This window comes from Cricetulus griseus, chromosome 5 (assembly GCF_003668045.3).
Source record: "Cricetulus griseus strain 17A/GY chromosome 5, alternate assembly CriGri-PICRH-1.0, whole genome shotgun sequence".
NCBI lineage: Eukaryota > Metazoa > Chordata > Mammalia > Rodentia > Cricetidae > Cricetulus > Cricetulus griseus.
In genome coordinates, this window is record NC_048598.1 from 101753986 (window position 1) to 101774380 (window position 20395).

The 20395-nt window shown below is 53.3% G+C and overlaps 1 protein-coding gene across 1 annotated transcript in view; it reads right to left on the reverse strand.

The window, feature by feature from the left end:
• Gng7 (G protein subunit gamma 7) overlaps positions 1–20395 on the reverse strand; it is a 68529-nt gene that overhangs the window by 23547 nt on the left and 24587 nt on the right. The window lies entirely within an intron of this gene.

The window sequence follows — 20395 nt, forward strand, 5'->3', positions numbered from 1 at the left end:
GACAGAGATTCGCCTGTCTCTGCCTCCCGAGTGCTGGGATTAAAGGTGTGTGCCACCACTACCCCACTAGCGCCCAGACATTTTAAAAGTGCACAAATTTGTGTCCCAGTCATCAGCATCAAAGAAGTCCATTGCCTTGGCTGGGTGCTGGTTCGGTGGGTTAGATCATGTGCATGAAGCATGAAGACCAAGAGTCCCCAAGCAACAGGCATGGGGGCCAAGCCGGTCAGCAAGAACAGTGGGACTCAAGAATGGGTGCCTCATAGGCCACCAGCCCAGCTCCAGGTTCAGTGAGGGATGCTGCCTGAAGATGACAGAGTGGCGGGAGGGGGTTGACATGTCCTCCAGATGTGTGCATCTGCACATGTGTGTACACACACACTGCATATCACCTGCCACTGGAGGCTCTCAGCACCTTTTCCCAGCATGCACCAAGATGCTAATGTTATAGTCCTCATTGGTACAGCAGATCCCCTTAGTCCCCAGATGCATCCCAAGACCTTCTTTGATTCCTTGGAACCTCAGATAGCCCAGAACCGTTAGTCACTATGCTTACACACCTCCAATACAGTTTAACGCACTAAGCACACTCCTGGGAACCTTAACAATAATGAAAAGGAAAATCCAGCCATACATTGTAACTATTCACAAGAGACACAGAGTTTACTACAAATGTAACAAAGTTACCACAGATCTACTGTGTTTGGTGGTTATTGTTAAGCAGAGTAAGCACAGAGTCTGCCCAGCTACTCCTGCCTGCTATTCCAGGACTTTGGATGCTGAGGCAGAAGGATGGTTGGTGGTGAGTTTGAAACCAAGCCTGGGCTACAGAATAAAGGTACCCTCCTGCAGAAAAGCAGGCAAGCAAGAAAGAGAAAAGGAGAGCTACTTCACACAAGCCCACACACAGGTGACACACTGAACAGAAAGACCCTTCGTCAGGGCAAGCTAGTCACAACAGTCCACCTGGCCTGTTCTGTGGTCTGACACAGGGTCTTGAGAGGAAGCCCATGCTGGGCTGGGATCTAAAAACCTCCTATTACAACCTGAATGTGGGCATGACAGACAAGCGCCATCCTGCCAGACTTCTTGCTCCTCCTTACACATTAGACAGGAAGGTTCCAGGACCTTGGGGATTTGCCTCTGGCTTTTTCACAATCAAGACTCTGTTTTGGATGCAGAGTGGATGAGAACACACTTATGTGTGATTAAGTGGGGGACAGAGAGCCCTGACTCCCTTCCTAAACCCTAAGCAGCCTGAGTAAAACCTAGGGCTATGTGTGTATGTGTGAGCTCACATGTGTGTGTTTGTGTGTGAGCATGTGTGTGCCTGTGTGCATGAGTGTATGCACGTGTGTTTCTGTGCCTGAGAGTACATAAGTCTGTGTGTATGCGCGCCTGTGTGTGTGTGTGTGTGTGTGTGTGTGTGTGTGTGTGTGTGTGCCTGTGTGTGCCTGTGTGTGCCTGTGTATGCAAGTGTCTGTGGTGTGTGTGAGTGTATGTGGCTGTCACACTGGGGGAGCTCCTGGCATGTTGTGGGTGGAGGCCCCTGCCTTAGTTCACATCCATAGGCCCATGTGCCCCCGATGACATTCCAGGATGCCTGCCACCCGCTCCCCTCCCAGTCCCGGCCTCAAAGTCTCCAGGAGCCCAGACTGAAATGTCACCCTGAAGGATCTGAAAACAGAGAGTCCCCACTTCTCTTTTTCTGCTAGTCAGCTGCACTGAAGACACTGTGGAACAAGGGTGTGAGTGCAGCCCGGTGTGTGTGTGTGTGTGTGTGTGATGCTGGACTCTGAAGCAGCTCCAGGAGAGTCTGGGTAATCCCCAGACCTCCTCCCCTGTCTTCTCAGAGGGACTCTGGAGCTGGGCACCTGAGTTAGCTGCACTTCCATTGTGTGTGTGTGGGTCTCGTGTAGCCCAGGCTGTGGAGGCTCTCACTGCACAGCTGAGGATGGACTTTGGCCTCCTATCTTCCTGACTCCACCTTGGGAGTGTTGGCATGACAGGTGCCAGCCCAGGCCTGGTGTCTGTGGTGCTGGGAACAGAGCCCAGGGCCTCTGCCCACTGAGCCCCAGAAACAGGACCATTTAATACAAAGGAAGACAACTTTATTGATGCAGAATTACATGTTATTTGTGTTGGCCTTCCCAGGCACCGCCCAGTGCATCTTGGCAGAGTTGGACAATTTCCCACTAATTCCAGGACATTCCATCCCCCAAACAGTCCTCACCTCCATGAGCACACACAACTAAGCCAGGTTTGGAGGCACAGGCCTAATATTCCAGCACTGGGGAGGCTAAGACAGGGGGGTTACCAAGAGTTGGAGGCCAGCCTGGGCTGCAGGGTAAGTTCCAAGCAGGTTTATGATAAGAGTAAGGCTGCTTCAACACACAAATAGTGACATAAACATAAATAAATAGATTAGACTCGCACAAACAGCTGGGCTGACCTCAAATTCCCAGCAATCCTCCTGCATCAGCCTCCTGAGTGCAGTGATGACAGGCATGAACCACAATGTTCAGTTCAGAAAAATTAAGTTTGTGTTTCAAGACAGGGTCTCATGCAGCCCAGACTGGCCTAGGACTTACTATGTAGTTGAGGTTGACTTTGAACTCCTGATCCCCCTGCCTCTGAATCCTCAGTGCCAGGGTGGCAAGTGTGTACAAGTGTGTGGCTCATGTCACTGAGCATGTGTCCTCAAGGGCCTCCATGAGCACACCCAACTAAGCCAGGTGTGGAGGCACAGGCCTAATATTCCAGCACTGGGGAGGCTAAGGCAGGGGGGTTACCAAGAGTTGGAGGCCAGCCTGGGCTGCAGGGTAAGTTCCAAGCAGGTTTATGATAAGAGTAAGGCTGCTTCAACACACAAATAGTGACGTAAACATAAATAAATAGATAAATAAATAAATAAACACTTGCTCATGTTGGAGCAAGTGTTGGAGCAGTATGCTACTGTATGGACACACCACATTGTGGTGGATGTCGTACCCACCTTTCAGCTCATGAATCACACTGCTGTGGACACCCTCACAAGCATCTCCTCTTGCCCTGGACTTCAGTTTTTTGAGGGTACACTTCAGGGTTCTAAGGAATCCTGTGCTTATTCAGAGAGTCAGTTTCCCTCCTGTCTGGGCAATGGGTGTGACCTGTGCTGTCTCCTTATTCCTAGCCCTGCAGGAACCCCAAGTTCACCCCAGTCCAGAACCCTCCTGTGGTATCCAGGTTCAGGGAGTGGGGGTGCCTGCTGTCTGTGCAGAACTGCTCACTCTTGTTGAAACAGGACAAAGGTCAACTGAGAGCTGTCAGTAGAGGGAAAGGAAAGTGGCGGTGACTTTGATTTATTTTTATTTGGCCTGGGTCTGGGCTGCATCTGGAAGGCTTTTGGGAAATGAACTGCCCACCAGGAGCAGAGCTAGCCCGAGACGTGTGCGCAGGCAGCACTGCCTGTGTCTATGTGTCACGGGCACAAGCTCCTGCTGCCTGGGACAGAGTCTCGGCCTACAGACTCCAGTGACCCAATGACCCAGGATTGCCTAGCCAGTGACAGTCAGCCAGGCCACCAGCTGAACTAGACCCCTGGGAGGACAGGGCCACATGCAAAGCCCCGGGGCTGTTGCTGTCCCCACACAAATTCACACAGCATAATAATTCACACATTTGGCAAAGTCACCAGGGCTCTAATTGCCAAAAATCCTGAAAACCCTGGTGTGACTTCACAGGTGGGAAGCCTCAGGACAAGTCAGCAAGGCTATTTTTACTAACCAGTGACTGGGGAAGCCACTGCTAACAACCCTGACCATGCCCCCAGCCCCTCGTTGGGACTTCTAGGAGAGTTACACCCTGACCACACCCCCAACCACCCTCTTTTTGAAAGTGTCTCATTATGTTGCCCTGGCTGTTATGGATCTTGCTGGGTAGACCAGGGTGACCTCAAACTCATAGACATCCGCCTGCCTCAGCATCCCACTGAGCATCCCATCTCAGCATCGCCACTACATACAGTTACCAGTCCTCTCGCTCTCTCTCTCTTTTTTGTTTTTCGAGACAGGGTTTCTCTGTGTAGCTTTGGAGCCTATCCTGTCACTCGCTCTGGAGACCAGGCTGGTCTCGAACACACAGAGATCTGCCTGCCTCTGCCTCCCGAGTGCTGGGATTGAAGGCTGCACCACCGCCTGGCACCAGTCCTCTTTTTAATGTTTATTTTGAAACAGGGATTCATTAAAGTGCCTCAGCTGGCCTTGAATTTACAATCCTACCTCTTCCTCCAAAATGTTGGTGTGGCAGGTGTATGAGGGACCTGCTGTTTTCTGTTTGGGTGAGTCTGGGACACAGAATGCGGCAGCCTGATGTCAACAGATCCCAGGGACCCTCTCTACCGAGTACACCTGGTTCCTGCCTCAGGCCAGTGGCACCAGCTCACACACCCACGGTCGGGTGCCCTGGGGACATTAGTCTGGACCCTTCTCTGTGGGGTGTCCTGAGCCCTGCAGAGCACCGAGCAGCCTACAGCCACACCAGGATCTCCACCACCTTCAAATGCACGGTGGTGGGGAACCCCGAGTGAAAGGGTTGAGGGTCACACGACTGGGAGACTGGGAGGGGGCGATCTGAGTCTCCACCTTTTTGCCTGCAGGCCAGGGCCGGGAGGATTCGGGATTTGCACCCTGGAATGACTCCCACATATGGGAAAGCTCCAGGCTGGCACGGAGCCAGTGTCCCCTTCTGGCTTGTCTGCCAGAAGTCAGGAAAAGCTGTGTGTGGCAGCGATTGTTAAGGAAAAACATCCCAAGAATGCAAACCTCTCCTCTGCTGCCTGGCGCCTGCTGCAAGCCCCCAACACTCAGCCAGGCACCTGCAGGACTCACACTCAGGCCAGGCCAGGTCCCAGTGACAGTTACCAAGCAGGGGCCCTTGTGGCTGTTTTGAAAAGTCATTGCCCATTAGTGCTGCGTCCCCCACACATGCATGCACACACAACATACACACCTATGCACACATATACACCATGCATGCACACATATACACACATGCATGCACACACATCATACACATATACACACATATACACCATGCATGCACACACATCATACACATATACACACATATACACCATGCATGCACACACATACACACATATGCACACATACACACATGCATGCACACACATCATCCACACATACACACATGCATGCACACACATCATACACACATATACACACATATACACACATATACACCATGCACACACACAAAGGCAAGCATGCACATAGAAGGTTCTGGTGGTGTCTCCATCCTACAGTGTCTGTCCTGCCACTCTCAGCCTCTGGGCCTGAGTATCCTGAGATGCTTGTGTCCTGAGGTCCAAAGCCAAACACATGAAGGTCATAGCTTCACAAGACCTCTGGGGTGCCTGATCCCTGTTGTTCCCACCCTCTTCATGATCTTTTTTATTTTATTATTATTATTATTATTATTATTATTATTATTATTATTATTTTGGTTTTTCGAGGCAGGGTTTCTCTGTGGCTTTGGAGCCTATCCTGGCACTCACTCTGGAGACCAGGCTCACAGAGATCCACCTACCTCTACCTCCAGAGTGCTATGATCTTTTTTAACACATGGCCCAGATGACAATTGTTCACTTGTAAATGACCCAGGAGGGGTCCTGAGATGGTGAGAGAACCCTAGAGTTCACACAGCAGGATGGAGAAGCCTAGAGGGAGAGGTGGAATGCTGGGAACACTCAGCAGCCCCAGGTGGCTGGCTAATCAGTCAGGAGACTTGAACTCAAACCAAGTGGCCTCTGCTCCCCAAATGTTAGCCATTTGTGGGGTTCCCTAGCCTGGTTGTGCTTCCCTTATAGTCACCTGAATGGGTCACTCCTGTTCAGCATCATGGGCTGATGGTCAGGCTCACCAGCCTGACACAGAGTATGTGTACTCTCTTGTGCTGGCAACAGGGATCAGCAGATATGGGGGCTTGCTGCCAAGCCCTGGTCCCCTGAACTTGATCCCTGGACCCACAGAGTAGAGAGATCTGTCTCCCACACAAATTGTCTTCTGACCTCCACATCTGTCCCTACCCACCTCCACACAAAACACACCACACACACACACCACATATATAATCACATACACTCACACACACACACCCCTCATACCCCCAGCACACAGCTGACACAGGAGACACTGCAGTTAGAGAAGATGTTGGCTTTACTGTGAAAAATGACATGCATGTGTGTCCATGTAGACATCTGATTCCAGGGCTGGCACAGGAGACACATGCCAGAAATTAACAGAGCTCATAGAAACAGCAATGCTGGGGGTGTGGTCAGGGGTGGCACTCTTCTCAGTATATGAGAGGTCACAGGTCAATCATCACTGCAAAATAAATCCCCAGACACACGGAGACAATCAGAGCATTAATGTTATGCAAATATCTACATATCTGAGTGTGAATGAATGACAGGAGATATCCTTCCTTGCAGCAGATGGCCAGCAGAAACTTCTGGAAGGAAATTGAAGTTAGGAAATCTTTAACGATTGGTAGGATAAAAAGTTCAGTGCTGGGAGGACCATGAATGCTCAGAGGAAATACAGGAACAGTTAAAGCCCAGGTGTGTCTCTGTCTGCAGCCGAGGAAATGGCACCTGAGGACAACACAGGCCTACTGACCCACGCCCATACACACTGCGGGGCACAGCGCCCAAATACAGAACACCCAAAACACCACATGAGACACTAGAAAATCCCTAAAGGAGGTTTGTCCCCTTGGTTGGATTCAAGAATGATGAAGAGAAGGGGTTGGGGCGATGGTTCCGTGGTTAGTGCACTTGTCCAAGCATGAAGGCCTGAGTTCAAACCCTGGGCAGCCACACAACGGTACCTGCCTGTACTTGCCTGAGACCCCAGCACTGTGTGGGAAGACACAGGAAGATGGCTGTGGCCTGCTGACCCTCACTCTGGGGCCAGTGAGACCCTGTCTCAAGGGAATAAGATGGACAGGCATGGATGCTTGCAACCACTCCAACGTTCTGTGCGCGCACACAGCAAATGAAGGGGAGGCGCTGCGCACCTGTTGGCAAGCACTCAGGAGGCTGAGGCAGGAGGATCTGGTATTTGAGATCAGCTTGGACTACAAAACCTAACAAAAACTTAGAAAGAATGAAATTGCCCCTTTGCTGGGTGCAGAAGCCATGTTAGTGAGGAGCTGTGTAGACTTGGGGCTGGGTGAGACTCTGGAGGTGTCCACACTACCTCTGATAAGTGTGACAGGCATGATGACTTCCAGTCCACTTCCAGGCCCTCGAACAGAGGCCTAGAATGCCATGTCTTGTCTGGACATTCAATCCCAGAGGCCCAGACAGGGAGCTGTAACCTAGGACCCCCATCACTGATCCCAGCCCAGACCATCCCTGGCCACGGGAAGCCGTGACGGATTCCCACCAGGAAAAGGCAGTAAGGATCACTGGGAAGGCTCCGTGGCTAAGTCTAGTCCAGCCTTCACCACTTCACTATTCTGGAAGTTCTGACTGGTGTTACTGGGGAGATGGGGACAGAAGGCAGGAGAAGTAAAGGCAGGCTGCTAAAGGCCTCCTGGAAGCTAAAGCCTGCACAAGATACCAGGCCGGGCCCCATCCGGGTCACCAGGAGGTGGCTTTCAGTTTGTGTGCCTGGCCTGACTCACTGATCAGTCTTTTGCATATTAATCGGTTCCCTTGAGAAGGAAGAAAGGACATCAGATTAAAATGTCACATAGAGATCAAAACTGGCCTCTCAAAGGGCACAGGACACATGGGGAGCCTGTTTGCGGTGGTCATAGGGCCTGCCCCCCTATCCCCTGTGATGGGAAAAGGAGCCAGAGCCCAGTGTGGCCGTGGCTGGACACTGACCCTGTGGAACTTTCTCAAGTCAGAGACTGTATTTCTTGTTGCCCTGCTAACCTTCACCCTCTGATGACGTGGCTTTCCTTGGCCGCTCCGCTTGCTCCGTGGGAAGGCAAGTTTAGGGTAACCCAGCTCACATGGTTGCCTGGGCAAAGCACCCGGCTGAGCTTTCCATGCTCACACCGTGCAGGGCATCACGTGCCGCCTTCCTGGAACTTCTCTTCCATGGCTACCCCCTGGCGTGACCTTCTGACATGGGGGGGGGGGCGTACAGGAGTGATGACAGCCACACCCCTAGGGTCTCACGTTCCTGCATCTTCTCAGATGGCTCCAGCCTCATATTTGGATGGACTCTGTCCCACTTAGGTGAGGTCCCTGGTTAGGATGGGGACACCACACTGTACATGAGACCACACCCATCTCAGTCACTAAAAATGCCATCCAGAACCACACCGTGTGCACTCCATGACAGGAAATCTGCGCCCGGGAGGGCAGAGACAGGAAGTGGATTTCAAAGCTCTGGGGCTGGAAGTAAGCAAGGTGACGGACCATGGGGTGGGGCTTACTTCGGGGTGATGGAATAGTCTGAAAATAGGCAGGACTGGTGTTAGAAATCTTTTTCTCAGTAACGCTGCCAGTAGCTGGATTTGGTGGCACAGCCTTTCATCCCAGAGACACTGGCAGGAGGATCTCTGTGAGTTCTAAGATAACTCTGGCTACAGAGCCAGTATAGGTCAACCACAGCTACACAGTGAGAACCATGCCTGGCAGTGGTGGCGCACACCTTTGATCCCAGCACTCGGGAGTCAGAGACAGGAGGATCTCTGTGATTTCGAGACCAGCCTGGTCTACAGAGAGAGTTCCAGGACAGCCAGAGCTGTTAACAGAGAAACTTCTGTCTCACTGCATATCTCTGGCTACCTTGGAATTCCCTGTGACTCCAAGACACCCTGAGCATGGCTGCAGAGACACAGGGTGGGGACTCATTCTTTGGCCTGTGGGGTCTTTGGTGTGTGTCCCAGCTGGAGGAACCCCAACAGTCCCTATCCCACACGTCAGGTGTGCTGTAAAAGTTTGAGGCACGAAAAAGTACCAGAAGGTGAGCTGGGGGCACCCACCTGTCTTCCTAGCACTTAAGACGCTGAGGCAGGGGGATTGCTGCAGATATTTTCCAAATTGGGGTGTATAGCCAGACCCTGTCCTAGAAACACAAACCTAGAGGCTGAGGAGATGCTTCATGGAAACCGTGTCCTGCTGTCATGGGCCTGTTCAATTCTCCGTAATCCGGGTGGGGGAGGTGGCTGAGTGGGTGATTGCAGCCAAGCCTGACAACCCTGGGGACCCACATGGTGGAGAGAACTGACCTCCCAGACTGTCCTCTGACCTCTGTACTCACACTAAAGACACATGGTGTAATTCAGGGTGCTTTTTAAAAACTGTGAATATGTTTGTGTGTCTTAGTGCACACTTGTGACATCCCCAGAGCCCACAGGGGTCTCAGGCCGTTCTACGCCCCAACCCCTGATGTGGGTGGGGGGGTCCCCTGCTCCTTCTCTGGGCTCCTCACTTCTTCCCTTTAAATGTCACCCATAAGCGAGAAGGGAGAGGGCCCTCAGTCCCAGGCTCGAGCAGCTGCGGGAGGGGCTGGCTGCCTCAGGGTTCTGCTGTCATTTGGGGAGAGGTGAGGTGTACTTGCTGTGGGGTGCAGGGGAGGTGGGGGGAGCCTTCCCAGGGCCACTTGCGTGTGACAAGCAAAGGGCAAATTGGTTCCCCAGGTGCCGGGAGGTGGAGCCTGAGCCGGAAAAACCCCAGTCCCTAGTGACTCAGCAAATTCCGATCTGCTCCCAGCCCGGTCAGGTGACCCCCACTCCGAGGTCCCCTCCTCCCCAGGACCCAGGATCCGGGGCCACAGCGATTCCCAGTGCGCCTGCCGGTACCCCGCAGCCCCAGCGCGACCTGTGACTCGCCTCCTGGGTGAGGCAGGTGCTAACCCAGCGACAGCTGGCTCACGTCTGCACGACCAGGTGCACCTGCCAGGGCTTTGAAGCTGTCGGCACGCTCACGGGATGAGGGACGCTGGCTCCGAGCGACACCCGCAGGGCTGGGCGCTGCTGTCCCAGGAAGTGTCAGACTCAGGGTCAGGGACTCAGCCACCAGGCCGGGTTCAACCACAAACAAGTTTTTTTTTGGGGGGGAGGCGGGGGTTGTTTGTTTTGTTTCGGTTTGCAGAGTTCAAGCTGAACCGTTTGAAGACACACAAGTCAGTGGTATTTAGTACATTCCCAACATTGTGCAAACTCTCCTCCCAGAACATTCCGTCACCCCCCCCCCAAGAAACAATATTTATAGCATAGCAAACAGTCACTCTACCCCCTACCCAGTCCCCCTGACACCCACCAATCCACTTCCTGCCCCTAAATTCCCCCATTGTGGACATTTCCTTCACAGAGTTCTACACTGGGTGGCTCTGGTGCCTGGGTCTCACTGAGTATGGTGTCGGTAAGGGACCTTCATATTGCCTGTGCTGTGTTATCGGAGCCCCACTCCTGCTCACAGCTCTGTAATACTCCACGGCTTGCAAGCAGTATCTGTGGACTGGCTTTTCCCACATTTGCCAGATGACAGCCTTGGTGTGAACACATGGGCTGGGTTGAGCCTCCCAGGGCCCTAGCCTTCCCAAAGTCAGGCCAAAGGGACCTCTGCACCACTGAGGGAGCTGTGTCTTATTGGAGTCTGCTGTGATTTTATAACATCATCATCTCAGGATTACATGTAGCCCAGGCTAGCTTCCTCCTGCCTCTAGTGCTAGGACCTCAAGGGTGTGCCTGCCCTGCCCGACTCCCACTGGACATGACTAGGAAGGAGAGAGGTAGGGAGATTGCTGGGGTCCCCAAAAGTTAGCAGGACCATCATGACCCTGCAGTGTTCCCAAGAGGCTTCAGAGGCAGACTCCTTTTGGGGATGGCACCGGTGAGCACTTCCCTCCGCCCCACCTGGCCAAGGGTCACAACCAGCCAGTCAGCTGTGTCTGCTTCCCACACAGGGACTACTAGTTCACAGACAGGGACATAAAGGCACAAAGGAGACCTGTGGTCTGGGGCTCAGGCTCAGGCTCTCGAGACTGATGTCACTCACACATGAGTGCTCTGACTCCCAGGTCCTTAGCATGTGGCCCAGAGGGAAAGCCAGGCATGGCCACCCAAGCACTCTGGAGGCTGAGGGAAGGGAAGGATACAGGTTCCTACTGGGCAACAAAGTAATCCTTTGTCTCAAAGAGTTAAACCAGTGCTGGGAGCCTGATCAAGGTGGAACCCGCCTAGAATTCCCAGTGACGGTCTGGGGTGGGGGGCCAGCAGTACTGGGTTGTCCTTATTCACCTCCAGAGACCAATAAGAAAAGTCAACCTTTTCCTTTCTTCAATTGTTTCGGTTTTCATGCCACTGGTGTTGGAACCCAGAACCTCGCACACTTGGCCTCCGTCACTATGAAGCTGCATCCTAGCCCCTCCAAACCAAGGACTGTCTTCTTTTCCTTTCCTCTTGCATGGCACAGACCCCAAGGTGGCTGTGAGACGTGTCTCCCAGGCTTGGTTCTGCCGGGCCTGGGTACCCATAATACCTGCTGCTAAACTCTAAACCTGAAGTCAAGACAGAAACTCAGAGCCTGGTCCCAGCCCTGTAACTAGTGAGGGGGCCTCCTGGTCCAGCCACATCCCCCTCCAGACAGAGACGACGTGCAGAACAGAAGGCGGGGCACCCGTCTCTGTCTCCTGATATGTCCCCGAGTGCTCCCCAACCCTCCTGAGCCCATGCATGGCGGGACCCGAGGCCCTGGCCAGACAGCAGGCTGGGAAGGATGACAGGGGCGGCTGACTTCAGGTCAGAGGAATTCCGCCCAGCCAGCGTCTAGACTGCGGGACTCAGGCTGCCGGGATCTGGCAGGAATGGAGCCAGAGGCCGGATGTGCTGCCCCCTGGTGGCCACGTCTGCGCAGCACTCTAGGGCTCCATACCGATCACAACGGGTGGGGGGGTGGGGGTGGGGAGTCTCAGCCTGAGTGGACCCAGCCAGAAAGTATCCATGAAGGAGGAAAAACTCCATGTATTTCATAATTTAATGATGCACCATACAAATAATATTTTGGGGGGTCCCTGCTTAGTGTGTAGAGCACTGGCTTGCCTAGTACGCGAGAGGCCCTGAGTTAGCATCATATAAAGCAGGCTTGTACACCTGCCATCCAGGCAGGAGCAGGAGGATCAGGAGTTAAAGGTCAGCCTTCATTATGCCTAGAGTTTAAGGATAGCTGCTGCTATGTGAGACCCTGTCTCAAAGAAAGAAACAAGAAAAAGAGGTTTGGGAATGGGTGAGTGTTTGCGACACAGGCATGAGCAACTGGGCTCAAATGCCGCGCACCCAGGTGAAAACACAGATGTGCTCAGCTGGTAAGGGCATGTGCCACCAGCACAAGAACCCAAATACTGGGAGAGGCGTGGCTCTTTGGACTTGGTCTCTGACCTCCACAGATGTGGCACTGTACTGATGGGAGCCAGTACCACACACACATAATCACCTGTAACTCTAACCCTGTGGGGACAGAGACAGGTCTAACACACCTCTGCACAGGCATCCTCACACACACAGTACTAAGAGCAAGAACATTTCTCTCCTATAACTGTGCTGACTTCTTTCTTGGCATGGTAGACACTGAACCTGGTCATTCTCTTCGGGGCATCCTGGGCTCCGCAGGGTGCTGGGCCCAGTCTCCGATGTCTACTTACTCCGTGCTAAGAGTTTTCTGAGTGTGACAGCCACAGGTGTCCCCAGACATCACCCACAGCACTCCAAGAACTGAATTACCCCAAAAGACCTCCCATTGGATAGGGTTCCCTTTCACCCAAAGAGAGTCTGTGGCCCACGTTTCCCTCGCACATTTTATATGAACCAGCCAAGGTTTTGCTGTATGGGATTGGTCAGGACCACGGCTGACCCCTCCGAGAACCCAGACCTAATGGGTCTCATGTATCAGGGGCTAACCTTCTAATGAACGCCTGATCCCCCTGCCTTTACCCTCCCAAGTGCTGGGATGACAGTTGCTAGCTCATCTACCCTACATGGCTCTGGGGACGGAAGAACCAGGGTGCGTTCTACCCACCAAGATGGATGAGGAGGGGAGGGAAGCCAGGAGTTAGACATAGCCTACCTAAAGTTACAGGCACAGCCAGGGAGGTTGGCAAGTTTCAAGAAGGAAGTCTACTGTGTGCATGACCAGCTGCTGGGGTGGAGGAGCCTGGGCCCCTGGCTCCCAGGTGGCTGTCTGTACAGACCAAGCAGTTTGTCTGCCATGGTGACATCTGTCCATATGGTTTTCTTTTGAGACAGGGTCTCATGTGGTCCAGGCTGGATTTGAACTCCCCACACAGCCAAGGATGACCCTGAGCTGCTCTGGTTTCTACTGTGCTGGGTTGGGGTCAAGGACTCCCCTCACAGGTGGGTGCACTGCCCACTGAGCCCAGTCCACATCTAATTTGCTTCATTTTCTCAATTGTCATTTTGTGACATCCTGTTGATTGGTGGCTTGAGTGGTTCCCACCGTCACAGGTGTCCTGTGGGGTGAGGCTGCCTCCCAGCTGTGGTCACAGAGCAGAAGGCACACCCGGCACAGGGATGGGGCGGGGCAAAGTTCTGTAGGCATAGTGCCTGGAGACTGGCTTTCGTTTTCTTAAAATCACTTTATTGATCTTTAATTCCACACATCCTGAAGGTAACTCACAGTGGACACAGCACTTAGCAGGGCTGGACCCTTTTCCCTCAAGAAGACCAGGTTCTGGCTCTGGCTGTGGCTTGGTGGGTAGAACACTAGTGCCAGCCTAGCAAGCATGTGGCCCTGGGTCCCATCCCCAGTGTGGAAACTAAGCGTGGTTGCTCACACCTGCACATGCCAGCACTGGGGATGTGGCAGCAGGATAGGGACTCAAGATCATCGATACATCAAGATACAAAAAAAAAAAAAAAAAAAAAAAAAAAAGTCTGAGTTCGAGGCCAGCCTGGTCCACACAGGGAGTTCCAGGACGGCCAGGGCTACACAGAGAAACCCTGTATGGGGGTGGGGGAACAACCAAGAATTGAGTACACATTTAGGGAAAGCCCCCCACCAGACTGGCTCTCTAGTTGACTCCTGGAAGTGTGCCCACAGCCAGGCCAATGGCTGTGAGGGGTGGCCTGGGTCCCTAAGGCTTCACACCCCAGGTGCAGCCACTGAAGTGTGACATTCTTTGCTCTTCCCACAACTGTGCAGCTGGTGGGGGTGGCAAGAGGCAGCTTGGTCATGGTTGTATTCAGAGACTCAGCCACTCCTACCTGGTATCTGGTGTCTGGGGATGTGGTAAGTGCCCAGGGAGGAGTGACAACTGCCCAAGTGCCCTGGAGGCCGGGACATGGACAAGCCATGGTGCATCCATCGCAACGTGGTTCCTGGAGAGCAGAGCCAAGTGTCCATCTCACTGGTCACAAGAAGAGCGCTATTGTGACACCTTGTTATGGAGAGGGTCTCAAGCGCATGACGCTCAGTGGCAGGAGCTGGACACACAACGATGATCGCCCCAGGATGGGCTCCCAGAATGTCACAGCAGTTGACAGATGGTAGGGACAGACACATAGCCCTGTGTGTGACCTTTGTGCTGCTGACAAGGCTAACATGGGAATTTTATGTTCTGTGCATCACGGTGTTTTGTTTTATAATTTTGGTTTTTAGGACAGCATTTCCCTGTGTAGCCCCGGCTGTCCTGGAACTCACTCTGTAAACCAGGCTGGCCTCGAACTCAGATCCTCCTGCCTCTGCCTCCCAAGTTCTGGAATTAAAGGCATCTGCAACCATACCTTGGCATTACCATGGTTTTAAAAAGAGAAACATGGAGGGGGTCCGAGGGGACAGCTCAATGGTTAGTGCACCAGCTGTTTCTGCAGAAGACCAGGTTCAACTCCCAGCACCCAGCAGGGGCTCACAACTGAGTTCAATTCTGGGGTCCCAAAGCCCTCACAGGGATGAATGCAGGCAAAATACCAATGCACATAAAGTACAATACTGCTGACCCCTGCTCTTGACCTCACATCTCCTGAGGCCCCCACACCCCCTCACCCAACCCCATTACCCACAAGGCACCTGTGGGGTCAAGATGAGGGATATACCCACTGTGGGGGGCTGAGGGAGGGTCTGTTCTGTCCCCAGTCTCCAGAAAGTCTCCTTGCTCAAGTACAGACATTAGTCTGGGGCCCAGGACCGGGGTTATGACCCCAGCCTGCTGCAGTCCTGGGGAGCATCCTTGTGGGGAACAGGAAGGAATGGCAGAGAGTGGGTGCTGAGTTCAGGGTGAGGCAGGCAGACGGGGAGGCTGCTCATGGAGACACCACCTCCACCTTCTGATTTAGCAGGAACATCTTGGGCTGTCTGTCATCAGCATCCCAACCTTGTGGGACCACTGCCGCTGGCCAGGCTCCACACACACACACACACACCACACACACACAGACATACACACACACCACACACACCCCCACACACACACAGATACACACACACACAGATACACACACACACACAGATACACACACACACACAGACATACACACACACCACACACACACCACACACACACCACACACACACCACACACACACCACACACACACCACACACACACACACACTGTCCCCTGACACACCATTATAAGTCCACTGTGATAGCCATGTGCCACTCTGGGCACCTCAGAGCGCTTTAACGCTCTACGAGCCTTAGTTCCCTGGCTTTTCGATCAGGAAAGTTGGACTTCTATCATAACACTAGAACTTTCTATGGCTCCCAACTGCCCCAATCAGGATGAGGATGTCTGGGGACACATGTGGCTGTCACACTGGAGGTTCACCTACCCTTGAGACCAAGCGGGTGGGTTCTGTACTCCAATGACAATAAGGAGTCACTGTCACTCCAGAATGGGGTGGCAGGGTACAAGGTCATGCTAGGAGCCCCTGGGGTGGCTGCTGCTCTTTCCACCTTCTCTGAGCAAAGCCAGAGTCTTGTCTTTGGCTTTGAGGCCCCTTCCTACCCCTGCCCTCGGCCATCCCCATCCTGTTCTCTGTCCCCGCTGCTGCTGCTGCCTCCTGGGCTCCCCAGGGTCACAGGGGCTGTGTGCCAGGTAAAGCTCTGACTCAGGTGCAGGGGACAGTGTGTGGCATTCCAGGAGGCCACATGAGATCCTTACTCCTCCTCCGGCATGACAGGCATGCTGTCCCTACTGTGTGAGGTCAGGTCCTATCCAGGAGACCTCCTGAGGAGGCCACAGCCTCTCCCCTCCCCTCAGCTGCCACCTCCCTCACTCTCCACCTTGCTTGGGATGGTCTCAGAGAACCTCAGGCTCACCCGTTAAGCTAGACTGTGGCCAGGGGTCCTAGGCATTCCCCTGCCTCTACCTCCCCAGAGCGGGCTGGGGCCACAGGCTCCAGCTGCAGCCAGTGTTTTACATGAGCTGGGAATTTGAACTCAGGTCTTCCTGTGCAAAAAAAACCTCCCCAGTCTGGCGACCAATTCTCCCTGAGGGTGACCTGGGATAACGTCAGGCAGCTCAGTGAACCTCCTTGTATGTTCCAGCTGTGAGAGACCCTGGCTCACGGGAACCAGGGGGAGTGATGTAGCTGGGCTGCTGCACACACACACACACACACACACACACACACACACACACACACCACACAGATACACACACACACACACACACACACCACACAGATACACACACACACACAGATACACACACACACACACCCCACACACAGATACACACACACACACACCCCACACACAGATACACACACACACACACCCCACACACAGATACACACACACACACACCACACACAGATACACACACACATACACACACACCACACACACACACAGATACACACACATACACACAGATACACACAGATACACACACACAGACATATACACACACACTCACACTCAGCCCCCCACTCACACACACCACACTCACACACACACACAGCCCCCTCACTCATATACACTTACAGCCACTACACTCACACAAACATACACATCACAGCCCCCCACTTACACACACTCACACACATACATGAACATACACATGCACACACTTCCCCACACCTGCACACACACACACACACACACACACACACAGATGAACACACACATGCACACACGTCCTCACACCTGCACACACACACACATGCACACATGAACACACACATGCACACACGTCCTCACACCTGCACACACACACACACATGCACACATGAACATACACATGCACACACTTCCCCACACCTGCACACACACACACACACACACACACACACGCACACACGCACAGATGAACACACACATGCACACACGTCCTCACACCTGCACACACACACACACACACACACACACACATGCAAACATGAACACACACATGCACACACGTCCTCACACCTGCGCGCACACACATGCACACATGAACACACACATGCACACACTTCCCCACACCTGCGCGCACATGCACCCTGCATAGGTGATCAGGTGGAGAGACCCTTCCTGAACAATGATGGAGATTTGGAAGAGAAGGGACGGGCTGGGGCTGAGAAAGACCTGGGTCCTCTTCAAGGCCACGGCCAACCAACACAGCACCTTCATGTCATGTGTACGGATCCAGCAATAGCCGCTCCTGCAGAGGACCAGGTCTCAGGTCCCAGCATCTACATGGTTCATGACCGCCTGTGACTGCAGCTCGAGGGACCTGGCGCCCCCTTCTGGCCACCTTAGGCTCTGCACCTTCCCATACACACAAATAAAAGTGACCTTAAATTGGGCCCAGGGTGGGCCTGGGGTCGTGGGGATGCCTTCCACTTACCACAAATGAGCCATGGCTCCCCCACGTCCCCACCACCCGTGACATATCATATGTGACTGTCACCCCCACAGGCATTGAGTCAATGGAATCTCAGGCCCAGCAAATCCAGGAATGACCTATCCCTGTATCAGCACCACTCTGGGGGAAGCTGATGCTTCCGAGGTTGCTTAGCAACAGCATCCACACTGCAGTGGGAGGCTCTCGCTCTTTCTGTACAGACTTCTCTAGGTCCTGATTTTCAAAGGAAGAAAATTGGATGGACAGGCTTTCAAAGAGGAGGCAGCTCTTTGGGGCTTGAGAGAGGACCAAAGGACACCACAGGGAGTAAAAGGGTTGATCCTGGGATGGGATGTGACTCTGCCTGTAGTGTGCCTGTAGCTCAGTTGACTGTCCTTCATGAAGCCCTGGGCTCTATCCTTAGCACATGGTGACACACACCTGTCATGTAGCACTCAGGAGGTACAGACAGGAGGACCAGGAGCCCAGTGTCACTATCAACTACATAAAGAGTACTTGAAACTAGCCTTGATTAGGAGAGGCCCTGTCTCAAAAAACAAAGCAGGCTTCCACCGTGGCTAGGTGGAATTCTGTATGATGGGGCAGTCCGGGGCAGGGTCATTCTTGGTCATTAGCCACTCTGACATCTGTTCAATAATCAATCAATCAAACAGTACCTTGGGGTAAAGACTGTCCTCAGTGGAGATGCCCTGGTTCAGGGATTCCCAGGGACCCCAGGAGACTGTGTCACCCTGCCACCTGCCCCTGCTGAGGTCCTGGGACTCTGCCCACAAAGACACCCACACACACCGAGTGCTGAGGGAGAGGGTGGTTGGCCCCACCACGGTGACTCAACCTATGCCAGCAGGAGAGATTTTAAGCAGCATTGTTCCCTGTGGGGTGTCCTTGGCCCTGCAGGGCACAGCAGCTTCTGCAGCCTCCACACACCACGCCAGGAGTACCCCCAGTGTGACAGCTACACATGTCCCCAGATGTCACCCAGGATTCCCTGGAGGGCAGGTGTAGGATCATACTAACATAACCTAGTGGCTGGAAGTAAATGTCACATTCAAGGTCCCCAATGCTGTGAGAAGTTTCCCCGAATTCTCAACTGCAGACTGGGTAAGAAAGTCCTAGGAACTGGGGACACAGCAGGGGCACTTCTGGCGGGTCTCAGTGTGAAACTCTACAATGACTCTCGGGTGTTCTGATGTCTGCTGTGACCTTGTGAGCTGATCAGCAGACATGTTCCCAGGACAGTCTATCCACAGAGACTGGATAACCCTACAATTCCAACAGGCCGGGGACAGACCCAAAGGGTGACCAGCCCAGGGTGTGTGTGGGCATAAGGCAGCTCCAGCTGGAAGCAAAAGTCTGAGCCACCTAGGCCAGGGTGGTGCCCATCATGGTCCCAGAAGAATGTCCCCAAGCTGCAAGAAAAAAGAGAACTTGAGGAAAACCGCCTTGCTCTGGGGTGCCCGGGGTTCTGTGCTGTATGTGGGTACCCTGAGCATCAAGGCTGGAGGGTGGTTTTAAGAAGACTGGCCCCCATGAGACCCACAGTGGCTCTGTCAGTCATCCAGGGCCCTGCAGAATGCTGAGCTGAGTCCTGCCAACACCCAATCTGTGCAGGCCCCCCACACCTGTTGCTTTGGGTGGCCTCATGTTCTCAGGCATCCCTTCTTCCAAGGGGTTGGGGGGACACCTGAAGGGGGTGATTGTTACACCAGTGTTGCCCACAGCTCAGCCTCCACCTTCCCTTATCATGCAGAGATACCCTGGTGGCAGGAGATTGCCTACAAGCCTGAGGACCCCAGTTAGGTTCCCCACCGTGGAAAGAGAGGCCTGGCTCCCTCAAATTGTCCTCTGACGGCCACATGTCAAACACACACACACACACACACACACACACACACACACACACAGAGAGAGATGTGAATATGATAATTATTTTTAAAAGGGGTCATACTGAACTGGGGAGATGGCTCAGTGGTTAGAGCACTCGCTGCTCCTGCAGAGGAACCAGTTTGGTTCTCAGCAATTGCGCAGGGCTCACAACTGCCTGTGACTACAGTTCTGGGGACCCGACACCCCCACACAGACATGAATGCAGGCAAAACACCAATGCACATAAAATAAAAATAAATTAGTTACTTAAAAAAAAGGAAGAAAGAAAAAGTAGGGAGTTCTGGAGACCCCCACCCTGTGAGCATCCCTCACTGACAGGGCTGTGGCTTCTGTGGGGCACACTGAGCCCTGGGTACCTCCTGTGGCCTGCACGTCAGGGGTTCCTCAGTCATGACCACCAGGCGTGTTCCCTGATATGACATAGGGTCCCTGACAATATAAAAGTTACCTTTTTAATCTTTGCTTGTTTTGAGACAGGGTTCTCTCTGTGGATCAGAGATCCGCCTGTCTCTGTCTCCCGAGCGCGCCACCACCGCTCGGCATCTCATTTTATCTTTAGAGAGAAAGGTAGCCCAGGCTGACCTCAAATTCGCTCGGTAGCTGAGGCTGACATTGGATTCCCTGTTCTCCTGCCTCCTCCACCCTGGTGTCAGGTGACAGGCTCGTGGGGCTACCCTT